The 12110-nt window shown below is 31.7% G+C and overlaps 1 protein-coding gene across 5 annotated transcripts in view; it reads left to right on the top strand.

Annotated features, from left to right (window-relative positions):
* Positions 1-11306: 11306 nt before the first annotated feature.
* The window catches only part of LOC132736687 (nuclear transcription factor Y subunit beta-like), a 90008-nt gene continuing 89204 nt past the window's right edge, over positions 11307-12110 (top strand). For 2 of the 5 annotated variants that reach the window (XM_060723876.1, XM_060723875.1), the window contains exon 1: positions 11472-11671. The gene's annotated coding sequence lies outside the window, so the exon portion shown is untranslated. The other 3 variants (XM_060723873.1, XM_060723874.1, XM_060723877.1) reach the window with 3 other exon arrangements.

Below are 12110 nucleotides of genomic sequence, written 5' to 3' on the forward strand. Positions count from 1 at the left end.
GTACCGAGCACTGACTTACAACGGATGCTGTATATTTGGATTTTCATGATCATATGAAAGTAAATTGCTTAAGAAATGATAAATTACAAAGTAACATGTTTTATTTATTTTTGTCACTTTATTGCATCTAAATAAATAAAATTTTGATTTAAAACAAATAGCAGTTACCTCATAATGGTACAGTCCTATTATATCTGCACATGTTTACATTTGGGTACTAGGATAATGATTTAATGAACATAGTTTACTTCGTTGATATTTTGGTAAATGAATATACAAAAGCAACGCAGTATAAAACTACTCAATTTTTTTATTTATACTGATTTTAACTACCAATTCCTCGTACATTTTGGCATTAATATAAAACGGTTACATCTATGCCTTACAATAACTCAAACTGTGAAAACGGACATAATAAACAAATCAGACAATCAGTGTCCCATTACCGCTCAGTTAGCATTTTAGACACAACCAATTGACAAGAACAAAAAGTTATTCACACCTTCATCGTCCGGTATTGCCAGGGTAATTATCTATATAATTGACTTCATGGTCCCCTATCAACTGTCCAATGTTCGGTTTTTACAGATTCCGGTATTGTCAATGTTTAATGCAAAAGTTTAACGAAGGGACAATTTGGGACTGAATTAATCGTCCGGTATTTAGAGAGTTCCGATTTTCTCAGCGTCCAGTTTTCTCAACTTTCACTGTAGTGTATATGCATTTATATATATTTCTTTAACAATGAATTTGTAAGGTAAATCTTTCATCTATTGCTGCATGTTAAAATGTTGGTAACTTTACATGCCTTAAGCCCTTTCACTTTGAAAAACATAGCAGAACATACCCACTGAGCCAGTTTTTTCGTCATATGAATAATTTTGTAACAAAAATTATTATTAATATTAAGTAGTTCTCTTTAAATATTGATGTGTCATTTATTTAAATGGGAACTGTAAATATTTTTACCTGCAGCCATAGACAAATGCATAAGCTTTCAGAAAATGTATTATTTTCCTGATTTTGATATCTGATTAATAAGTTTTACTTGCTACAATTTTTAGGTTTAGCAGGCACGCGTGATTTTTTTAACTGGTTAGGAAGTTGCCTATCTCTGTTATCTATGTCTCTGGTGATATCATATAGAACCCCGGGCTATTTTCTGCTTAAACTTCACTTTTTACTTTTAGGGTTTTTTTGTTCTAAAACTTTAATTTGCTGTAAAATCATTTAAAGAACGCATACATATTAATTAACATAGTTATTTAAACAGATAAATGCACCAATTTTATTGATATAAAAAATAAATCTTATTTTCGTAGCCGCGAAAACAGCTTATTTCGGTATTCATCTATCCAGTATACTATACCGCGAGACTATCGATTCTGTTATGTCAGAATATTGACCAACACATATGAGTAGGATACATAAACTTTTGACATAACCTAAAAATATATATCTAGAAAGTTGTATCGCTTATATTACAATATTTACTTGTCTAAGTGTCCTGAAATTCAAGATATTTTAATAAATGTCATGGGCGCCGCCATTTTTTTGACTGGTTTTGAAGGGGGATACTAATCGACGGTCTCCGGTCTCCGACGGTCCCCAGTCTCCAAAGACCGTCGAAGACCGTCAATTGTAGGAGACCGTCGATTAGTAGGTTATTACACAAATCGACGGTCTCCAGGTTATATACGTAATTAAATTTGAAAGACAGAATGACAAATAAGCAATAACACTTTTATTTTCAGTGATTAATGTCAATAGTTTAGAATGTTTAACGGGTATTTAATCACTGAAAATAAAAGTGTTATTGCTTATTTGTCATTCTGTCTTTCAAATTTAATTACCCGTGCCGTGTTTTAATGCAAAAATATACAGTAATAATGAAAAAAAAGAAGAAATGTTTTGATGGTTATTAATATCTTAATAGAATTTAGATGTTGTGTTAGTTCAGTTGTAATTGAACAATAATCAATTAATTGTCTTAATGGAAAATAAATACATTTATCACACACCCGTGCCGATTTTACGACTCCGTAAATATGGTATTGCACGGCCGTGCATATATTTTGACGTGACGTCATTAGCGTTATACAAACATAGTGTAAAGACGCGCTAAATGTTAGCGTTATACTATAGGTGCGTCAATGAAAAATGACTCTTATTTCACTTTAAACGGTCTATATTTTGGTTATGTGATAAATAGAATATCAAATTCGTGTAAGTCAATACTGAATATATTGCACCATTCAATGTCCTCTATTTTTGACTTAATATACGTAAAGATATTTTAACAACAAAAGACCGTCGACGATAGGACCGTCGATTAATAGGTTATTATACGAGATTTAGTAAAATCAGGTCAATAAGCATTTTTTCTAAAATAAAATAATCGTTAACTTAAAAATGTTTTTGTTTTTCTACGTGGAAAATCGAATAATTTAATCTAGTTTGTTGATAGCTTTCAGTTATTACATTTCGCAAAAGGGTAGATGAGAATAACAATAAATAACGGATTGGACTGTTTGCGAAATGTAATATCCAGGCCACACCGTGGGAAGGAACTCTCTCATGGCCCAACCTTACTTTATTAAAAGAAAAAATGTGAGATAATGTATTTAAAAAAAATCACATGAAAGTTAGAAAAGTAACAAAAATATAATTAAAAAAATTTATTAGAATGAAAAAATCGTCAACTTCTGTCTGGAAATAAAAAAAAACTAAAAGATAAAAAGCTATTAATATAAGGGCCTTCTTTTTACTGAATGAAAAGAAAACGATGTTTAAAACAATGAAACCTGTTGAATTGACAAATGACCAGTTGAATTGACAAATGGAAAAGGCAAAAATAATGGTTTACGAAATATACAAAAATGCAAATTTAAACAAACAAAAAAACACACTTAAAGGCAATGTATAGTCTGATTTTATTGACCTGTCAATTATGAATACATTATAGCGCTCATTTAAATATTCGATCCCACTTCGGGTTTGTCCGTTTATTTTACGAGAATTGATATGGAGTTTATGACTAACATTTTAAAAACTCCCACTAGCTTAATGTAGATTTTCGTAACATCCGCAATAGCACAGTCGGTTAAGTGAATATCTAATGAATGAGAGGTCCGAAGTTCGATCCATTCTTTTTAAATCCTTTTTAGGCTTATTCTTTCTTTATATTTATGTATATTTTAATGAAAATTGTCAAGCGTTTGCAAAATTGTCTAAACGGATATGAAACAACTAAGAAACATTGAATTGTCACGTTTTGTATTGTAAAAAAATGTTGAAAATAGTTATGAATAAGAAAAAAAATGGACATACGCTGTCTCGATCTTACAACACGTAGGGCATTTAGACAATATATACTCGTAGTTTACCCTATTTCGCTATAACGGTCAGTGTAACTACTTCATAGAAACAAGATTAATTTAATAACATTTTACTGCGTACATCTCACGGAATTTACCGATCATTTATCGGATATTAATATATTCTGTGCATTGACCGTATAATCAGTATGGAATTGACAGGTTAATAAAATCAAACAATAAATAAAATAAAACCAGCTAATTTATTTAAAATTATAAAGTACGTAAAATAAAACATGAACATAGTAAACATTTTATTACATTTATGCAATCAATTATGGAATAATGCAAAAAATGTGAGAGACTGTTTTATAAAAAAAATTTCACAAGAAAAGTTACAAAAAATTTATTTCAGAAATTTATTAAAATTGATTTCTTTATAGCACAATTTTTGTTTTAAAAATCGTCTGGAATAAAAATTTAAAACATAAAAAGCCGTTAATATAAGGGCCTACTTTTTACTGAATGCAAAGAAAAACCAAGTTTAAAATAATCAAACCTGTAGAATTGGCAAATGAAAAAGGCAAAAATAATGTTTAAGGAAATGTACAAAATGCATTTATATACAAACAAGAAATATACTAAAAGCTAATGTGAAGAAAAAAGACATTGCGCCGCCTGTCAATCAAGCTGGCAGGGGTCATAGTGATAATTAAGCTAATCAGCGATCGCTATCAGTTTCACACTAAGATGCCTGCGAAGTCCACTATTTTCCTTAGACAAACTACTTGTCTAAGACAATGGTGCAGAAGTAATTTAGACTGAAATTATTTTAATTTTCTGTCCATTGAAAGCTATTAATCGGTATATTAATAAAGGTACCAAATATAATGATAGATCGAGTAAGTTAGTTTATTATACAAAAGTCAAAAAATATCTACAAATGGAAATAATACGTTCTGTAGCATGTACGAAACATTTATCCTGGCTATAACACAATGCATTGAAAAAAGAAAAAGGTTAAAACAAATCCACTTTTTTTTCATTACCGTTCTATCTGTTCATAATCACATTAAATATTATAAGGTCCCAGAATATCCAGAAGATATGACATTTTTTCGTTTATTAACGTATAGCGTCAATAAAAACGCAGCCGTAAAAATGTAAATGTAATGAGTAAATACAATAAACAAATGGGTGAAACTATCTAACCTGAATATTTCTATAAAAGTTCAATAAATTAAGGATAAATATTCGACGAGATCTGCTTAATCATCGATGTCTGATGTATGTGGAGGAAATTTCTGCTATAAAATGATATTAATCAGGAATACCATTTATCAGCAGCGTTTAATTGGGCAGATGTCACTGGGCCATAAATAGTTGTTAGAGTATGTTACCGCAATTTGCGACCCCCATCGTTAGTGCGATATTTGTGTGTTATGCAATAATTTAGCGTGAAACGTAGCTATGGGCCTGAGAGAGATCAGTCGATTTTAATCAGAACAGAACGTATACAATACATGTATCTTGTTAATACAACATGAAATTAAATACATGCACATCACAGAGAATGAATAAATTATCATAATTGAAAGTTGGTGTTTAAAGAACCAGCACGTTATATGCGTTATATGAACATAATAATAACGTTTAATATATTTAAAATAGATAAATACAGAATCACTGAAGAACAATTCTTTATAAGCTTTACATTTAAGTACAAAATGAAATTCATCTTCAATTTCATTGATACCACATACTTGGCAGATACGTTTCTGTCTCTCCAACCTATTCCGGCCGTACCTGGCAGATTCAATTATGACACTTCGTCTCCAAACATTTTATTGCCATGATAATTATGTTTTAACATTTTTTTTTTCAAACTTATTAGTTATTTACAAATCAGAAAAAATGACATCAATAAATAAGCTATCGTCTTAGAGAAACGCTTATATGACGTACGACGAGACCGTCGATTTGTATAGTAACCTGCGAATCGACGGTCTACTACAATCGACGGCCTTTGTAGACATAACTATACCATGAGACCGTCGATATCTATAAACTAAAAATCGACGGTCTCTCCCCATTGACGGTCTTTAGAAAACATACAAATGAGCATAAACTCACAAATTTATGTATATATTTGAAAGCTAAAACATCGAGATTATACTTCTACTACTAAGTACTAATACTAATAATAATATAAATAAAAAAATATTAGACATTCATATTTATTAATAAACATAATAGCATTTTTATATTTCAATATATTTCATTGTCAATTCGTTTATATCTAATTTTCTGCATAACAATATCCTATTTCCTCATTATTTTTTTCCCTTTTTATCTATTCATTTCATTCCCCATTAATATCATTAAATATTAACATAAATAAAGTATTGTCGTAAAAGAAAGAAAAATATTAATTGACCGATTATAAATCATTTCTAAATTATTCTTTTCAAGTCATTGCGAGACCGTCGATTTGTGTAATAACCTACTAATCGACGGTCGGTCTTCGACGGTTTTTGGAGACCGTCAGAGACCGTCGATTTTGTGGAGACCGTCGATTAGTATCCCCCGGTTTTTGAACTATAATCCGTACAGAAACCGTATGGTTGGAGGGTTCCCTCAGACACTTCACTCCAGGCCATTATCTCAGACATTTCATATCAATTAAATCTGATTGAGACACTTCACCCCATCCCTTCTTTGCTTAAGTTTTTTTACACAACATCTGTGATTAAGTCAATGGTGAATAAAACATTTTTTTAATTGTTTTGTCATTCTAAAAACCGTATAGAATACAATGCAGATATATTGTTATTTTCACATATATAATTATTTTATCCTGGGGCATAAAAATACATCTATCTTCTGTCCCAGTTTTATCATAAATTACTAAAAAAAAGTAATAAAAGGTTTATTTGTTCAAATATTCACTCAAGACAGGGTCTTATCCTTCTATTTATTTCGCATGTAACAATACACTTCAATTATTGATGCTTAATTAAGTTCAATCGTCTACTTAGGAGTAAAACAAATAAAATGAAAATGAGAAAATAATTAAAATTATTCAAAGAGTTCACGAACCGATCGCTAAAATAGACTTATTGGCAGTTTACTGAAATTGCTACCATGGAAACAGAAACAATAAATTACATTATAGTTGTTAACTAAAATCTTCTAATTATCAGCAATACAAATCTCTCATGTTAAGTGAAAACTGTGATAATTTCAAGTAAAATATAGCTTATACTGGAATAGGAAAGTGTTAATTTCATGTCATAGCGCCCATTTTTAAAAATGTCTGTGATGGCAACCATATTGGCATATATAAAATGGGTCCCATGCCCAAAATGTTTCTTTTGTCTTAATTAACAGATGTGCCAATTTTTTACTTCTGTATGCCGGCGACCAGGCACTATTTTCTTCTTCGCCAGTTTCCTTACAGTTAATGTTGAACGATGTGGTTAATTATTGTAATATCTGGGGATTAAAGATTAATACTTCTAAAACAAAAGCTATGATTTTTGAACGTAGTAGACATACGACATTTGATCACTCTAATTGAAATAGCTGCCTTTTTTAAATATCTAGAAATAACTTTGTTTGAAAATGGTAACTGGTTTCGCACCCAAAAAAATATACGCCGAATTCTCAATGTCCCAAAAGCTTTCGTTATTTGATACTCTTGTCGGTTCCGTTCTTGTCTTTGGTTCACAAATATGGGACAGTCATAAAGCACCAGATATCGAAGCTGTACATACAAAATTTTTAAAAAGGGTTCTTTGTGTCAAAAAGTTAACCAATTTATGTGCACTATATATGGTGAAACTGGACGATTACCGATGGAATGTAATAGAAAAATAAATATGCTTAAGTATTGGTTACACATATTAAAACAAGATCAAAATTCGCTTATTAAACAAACAATTCTCATGCTGAAAAATCATACAGATAATAGAAATAATTTCTCTCAAAAGTGGGCAACTCAAATCAAAATGATATTAGATAGCCACGTTTCAGTTATATTTGGAATTGCCAGTTTGATATAGATATTCCGTTTGAAGAGATAAAGTTAAGAGTTATTGATACTTACAAACAAAATTGGTACTGTGAAATAAGGCCCCACGATTACACGTTTAAACGGATTCGTTTCGATTTTCATTCGTAAACGTTTGCGATATTTTTTACCGTTTAATCGAAATGACCATATTGTCTTACAAATATCTTGATCATTGCCTGTAATCATGGATTTTATCAATTCTAATTGGTTTAAACGGAAAATGTGTGTTTACAACCTTCCACACAGCATTGCTGTGCAATAATCGCTCGTGACATAATACATTTTTTGTAAATTTTATTTTCCTTTGATCTTTCAAAATAGAGAAAAGGAGATTCAATTCAGAAAATGTGTGCCGACACAATCGTGATGAGCCCTGAACATTATTTATTTGTTTGTTTTGTAATAGAAAGTTAGTCATCATCTGGCGTTTCGAATACATGATGTAGTATTGTACATAGATCGAAGTACCACCGTTTAAACGGTATCGTTTCGGTTCTTAACAATCGTGTAAACGTTTACGAAAAATTGTAAACGTGGGAGCCTTAAAATAAATAATTCGAGTCGCTTACATTTTTATTCAATATTTAAACACGATTTTTTGTTGGAGAAATATTTTTCAGATGTTTGTGAAAAAAAATTAGAATAGCTTTAACTAAATACAGAATATCAGCACATAATTTACGCATTGAAACTGGAGGATATGACGACACACCCCGGCAAAGTCGACTATGTACCTTTTGCAATTCTAATCAAATTGAGGACGAATATCATTTCTTGTTGGTCTGCCCTTACTATAAAGATATAAGAATAAAATAATTGCCAAGTTATTATTGCCATTGGCCAACAATCACAAAGTTTGAAAGTATCTTAAATTATCATCTAATTCTTCCAACCATACAGGGTAGCGCCCACTGCAGTGACGTTTCATCACCACTATATATGCTATATTGTATTCTTACATTTTTCTAGGAAGTTGAATTCATAGTGATTATCCGACCATGACCGACGCATTACCGCCGCGAGTGAAAAATAGTGCGAAAACTTTGATTTATTGCGAATAGAAGAGGAGATAAGAAATTTATTTTTTGAAAATCATGTGCAATTGAGCTTGAATTACGGTATTTGAAATGTAGCAGATATAATTTGAAAGGTCGAGTAATTCTAGGAATGGAATAGTAATTGGTTCTATGGAGACGGCTCGAAATATTCAACATACTCATCCGCGCCTTATCATCACATGATATTCCAGAATTTTTTGAAAAAAAAAAGACAATTTTTATCGAATAAATCTTGTAGTTGATAATTGCAAAGTGAATATTGAAATAGAAATAGCCAGGGATGTAGATAATCTACATGTATGTCTCTGTTACATGAATGCGACAACTTCCGGTTTACTTTATGACCTACTTGACAAGCATATCAGCCTGTTTAGCCCATAAGGTAAGTTTTAAAGCAAAATATGTTATAAATTTGATGAATAATAATAGTAAGTTTATTTATTGATGTCAGTTCGTTCCCGAGGACTAAAACTTTCGTTAATAATTTCGAAGTAATTTGCGAGATCTCGAGTCTTTTGTCCTCAAGACATTTCGACCCTACTGTAGCCTAGTCTCAATTTTTAGACTGCATAACCGACAGATTTTACAAATTGATTTTACACAGATGTCTGCCTTTATAGGGAAAACCGGCATATACGCCTACAATTTGTTGGTCTTGTCACAGCCGTAACGTCTCTACCAAATGGGGCACATTCTTTAATATTTCAGAATAATTTTATTTTATCTTTCATGGTTATATATTAAGTTATAAACTTATTCAATGAATAAAGGGATTATATGAAAGATTAGGGAAAAAAGCTTTATCCCTCAATATGAGCCATTTAGCTGTTAAGTTTAGCCCCTGCAAATACTGCAGGTCTTGTGTAATTGGGTAGAAGCACTGTCCTATTATTTCTGACTAAACTCTTATTGATTGCTAATTGATTCTTCATACCCACAAATGACAAACGAGCATTATTGTCATTTTTAATTTAACCCTCACCACCTAGTGATTTCCCCTTTTTTAAAGGCTGTTTAACCAGTAGCCCAATATAGGTATATTTTCCCCTAAAACCCCTTTGCACATTCTTCACCAGAAGGATGGCATAAAATCAGCTAGAAGACAGAAAGCTGTCCATATAGATAAAGCTCCCACGTTTACAATTTTTTGTAAATGTTTACACGATTGCTAAGAACTGAAACGATACCGAAACGGTGGTACTTCTTTGTACTATACTACACCATGTATTTAAGTCCCCAAATTCAAGTCTCTAGACCTGAATATCTTGCGCGTGACACTTCGATTGTCATGATGACCAACATATTAATGCTAAGTTCCAACTGATTGTTACCCTGCCTGATCTTGACCGTTCGGTCTATTTACCCAAAGATACACCAAGACACCCTTATGAGTAACATATTTTTGATGCCTTAATTATTATTAAACGCATAAAATTGATTTTTTGTTACTTAATGTTTCAGTAAAGTTGATTTAAGAAAAAATATTGTTTTTTATAAAGAGCATATCAATAAATATTTTACTGATACATAATTGACCATATTTGATGTACATGTATTGATGAGGAAACAGGACGTTTCGGCCCCAAACCAAATCGGCCCCTGTCAAAAAATCGGCCCCTGGACGTTTCGGCCCTTTTCCGCGAGACGTTTCGGCCCCACTTTAGTATATTGCTTGATATGTTAAGAAAAACGGTTTGCAATCATCTCATGATAATATTTTTATTTATTATTGTTATTAGATAATGATAAATGCTAGATGTAATAAAACTGATTGAAAAAACTTAAAATGCTATGTACCTGCTATAGATAAGTTATAACATTCGAAAATAAAGTGTTTGTGCGTATAATTGTTGGAATAATTGCATTATATATAAAATTAAATTAGAGAAATTATTTGCTTGATATTAATACTTACAATCGGATTTTAAGTGTAAATATTATGAAATGTCCGATATAGGTATGCGATACAGGTAGGTCAGTTTTTAATATATTAATTTAGAAAGGATTTCCCAAAAATTAATATATTGCACCGATAGTTCATTTGTTATTGTTTTCGCTTCATCAAACTCGTCGCTGTTAAATAGTTGTTGATGATAATTTAATGTCTGTCTCGTGTATTGTTTTGTGCCTTGCTTCTTAATCTTTCAAATTAAATATTATCTATATATGTTGTAAATAATTGTTTGTTAATTTGTGTATTATATTTTTTCAAATAAAGTTAATGTTCTGTTCTGTTCTGTTTGTATTGATTACTTTTGGAACCCTACTACTATTATAATCTAGTTTTTATACAAAATGATTAAATATATATATTAATTGATTCATTTATTTATTGAGATGCTATTAATTTATCGGTTTAAAATACAGTACTTATTCTGGGGCCGATTTGGTAAAGGGCCGAAACGTCTGGGGCCGAAACGTCTTGGGTAGTTTGGGGCCGATACGTCTTGGGGCCGAAACGTCTCGAAATCATTGATGACATGTAAATAATCAGTCGTCGTATATAATAAAACTTACGCAAAATATAAGTTTCTTGGGGTGTCTTTGGGTAGTCCTGGGACTGAAAATGTGTATCTTTCTGTCCCAGGGTTGTCTTGGGGATCTTGGGGGTGCCTTGGGCCGATGGGGGCTAATCCAAACAGGTGCTTGGTAATATACATGTACATATTACAGCAAAATAGATTTAATTCTATTTTAAGGACCCTGGAAACGGTATAAACTGAGTTTTCCCCCCTTTATCCTTTTATAAACATACTGTCGATGAGTTGAATTGCTTCAAAGTCTCTTAATATCCTGATTAAGTTCATTTTGACTTACATCACTCGCGAGACGCGTTTGACGTTGCTAGACAGATGTATACCGTATACCGTATACGAGATATTGTCGCTCTTTCGCTTTAACGAGACTTTACTGAGTACGTCGAATCTGAATGGCTGAAGATTGCTGAAATTTCACTGGCTAAACACTTTGATAGCTGACCAACCAATTTCTCAAATTTGATTAGGTTTGTTTATGTGTTCACATGATCAACAAATACACGTGTTTTATGAAAAATACCATTTAAACCCGATTACTTGGGACATTTTTTTAAATTTTGATGAAAATTCTTGGAAGAAATGGACAACAAAGAAATTATGTTCCGCCTTGGCAAATTTTATAACTTCCTCGATTTTAATTTCCGGTGTTGGGGAAAACACCGCCGTAGTATGTTATAACTTTAAGTAAGAAATTGTTTTATTCGTTGTGATACTACATCAAAATAATATGATAATTGGCCTAAAAAGCAAGGTAGAGGCCTGAAATAAAATATTGCTTGTTTCCACTCCCGCTGCCTACCCATAGCCTGATAGGTGTTCGGCGGGTTGATTGGTCACTACACCCCCCCCTCACCAAATCTACAACCCTACTACCTCTCAAAACTATGTATATTTTTCATTTGAAACATGTTTTCAGGGTTTTCATTAGGAGGCGGCTGGCGGCTGATTTGACCGCCTAAAATGAAATTCAGGCTGCCTCAAATTTGCAAAAAAAAATCAAAATAAAAAAAATTTATCACCGGCCATGAAAGACTGTCAACTACGCTATTTTTTTTTTTTTTATTCAACTTGTTCAATAAATTTAGTATCAAACCTATGTACACTCATTCAGTATCCTCTGTCT

Source organism: Ruditapes philippinarum, unplaced genomic scaffold (assembly GCF_026571515.1).
Source record: "Ruditapes philippinarum isolate M1 unplaced genomic scaffold, ASM2657151v2 ctg384_1_1_1_1, whole genome shotgun sequence".
Classification (NCBI taxonomy): Eukaryota; Metazoa; Mollusca; class Bivalvia; order Venerida; family Veneridae; genus Ruditapes; species Ruditapes philippinarum.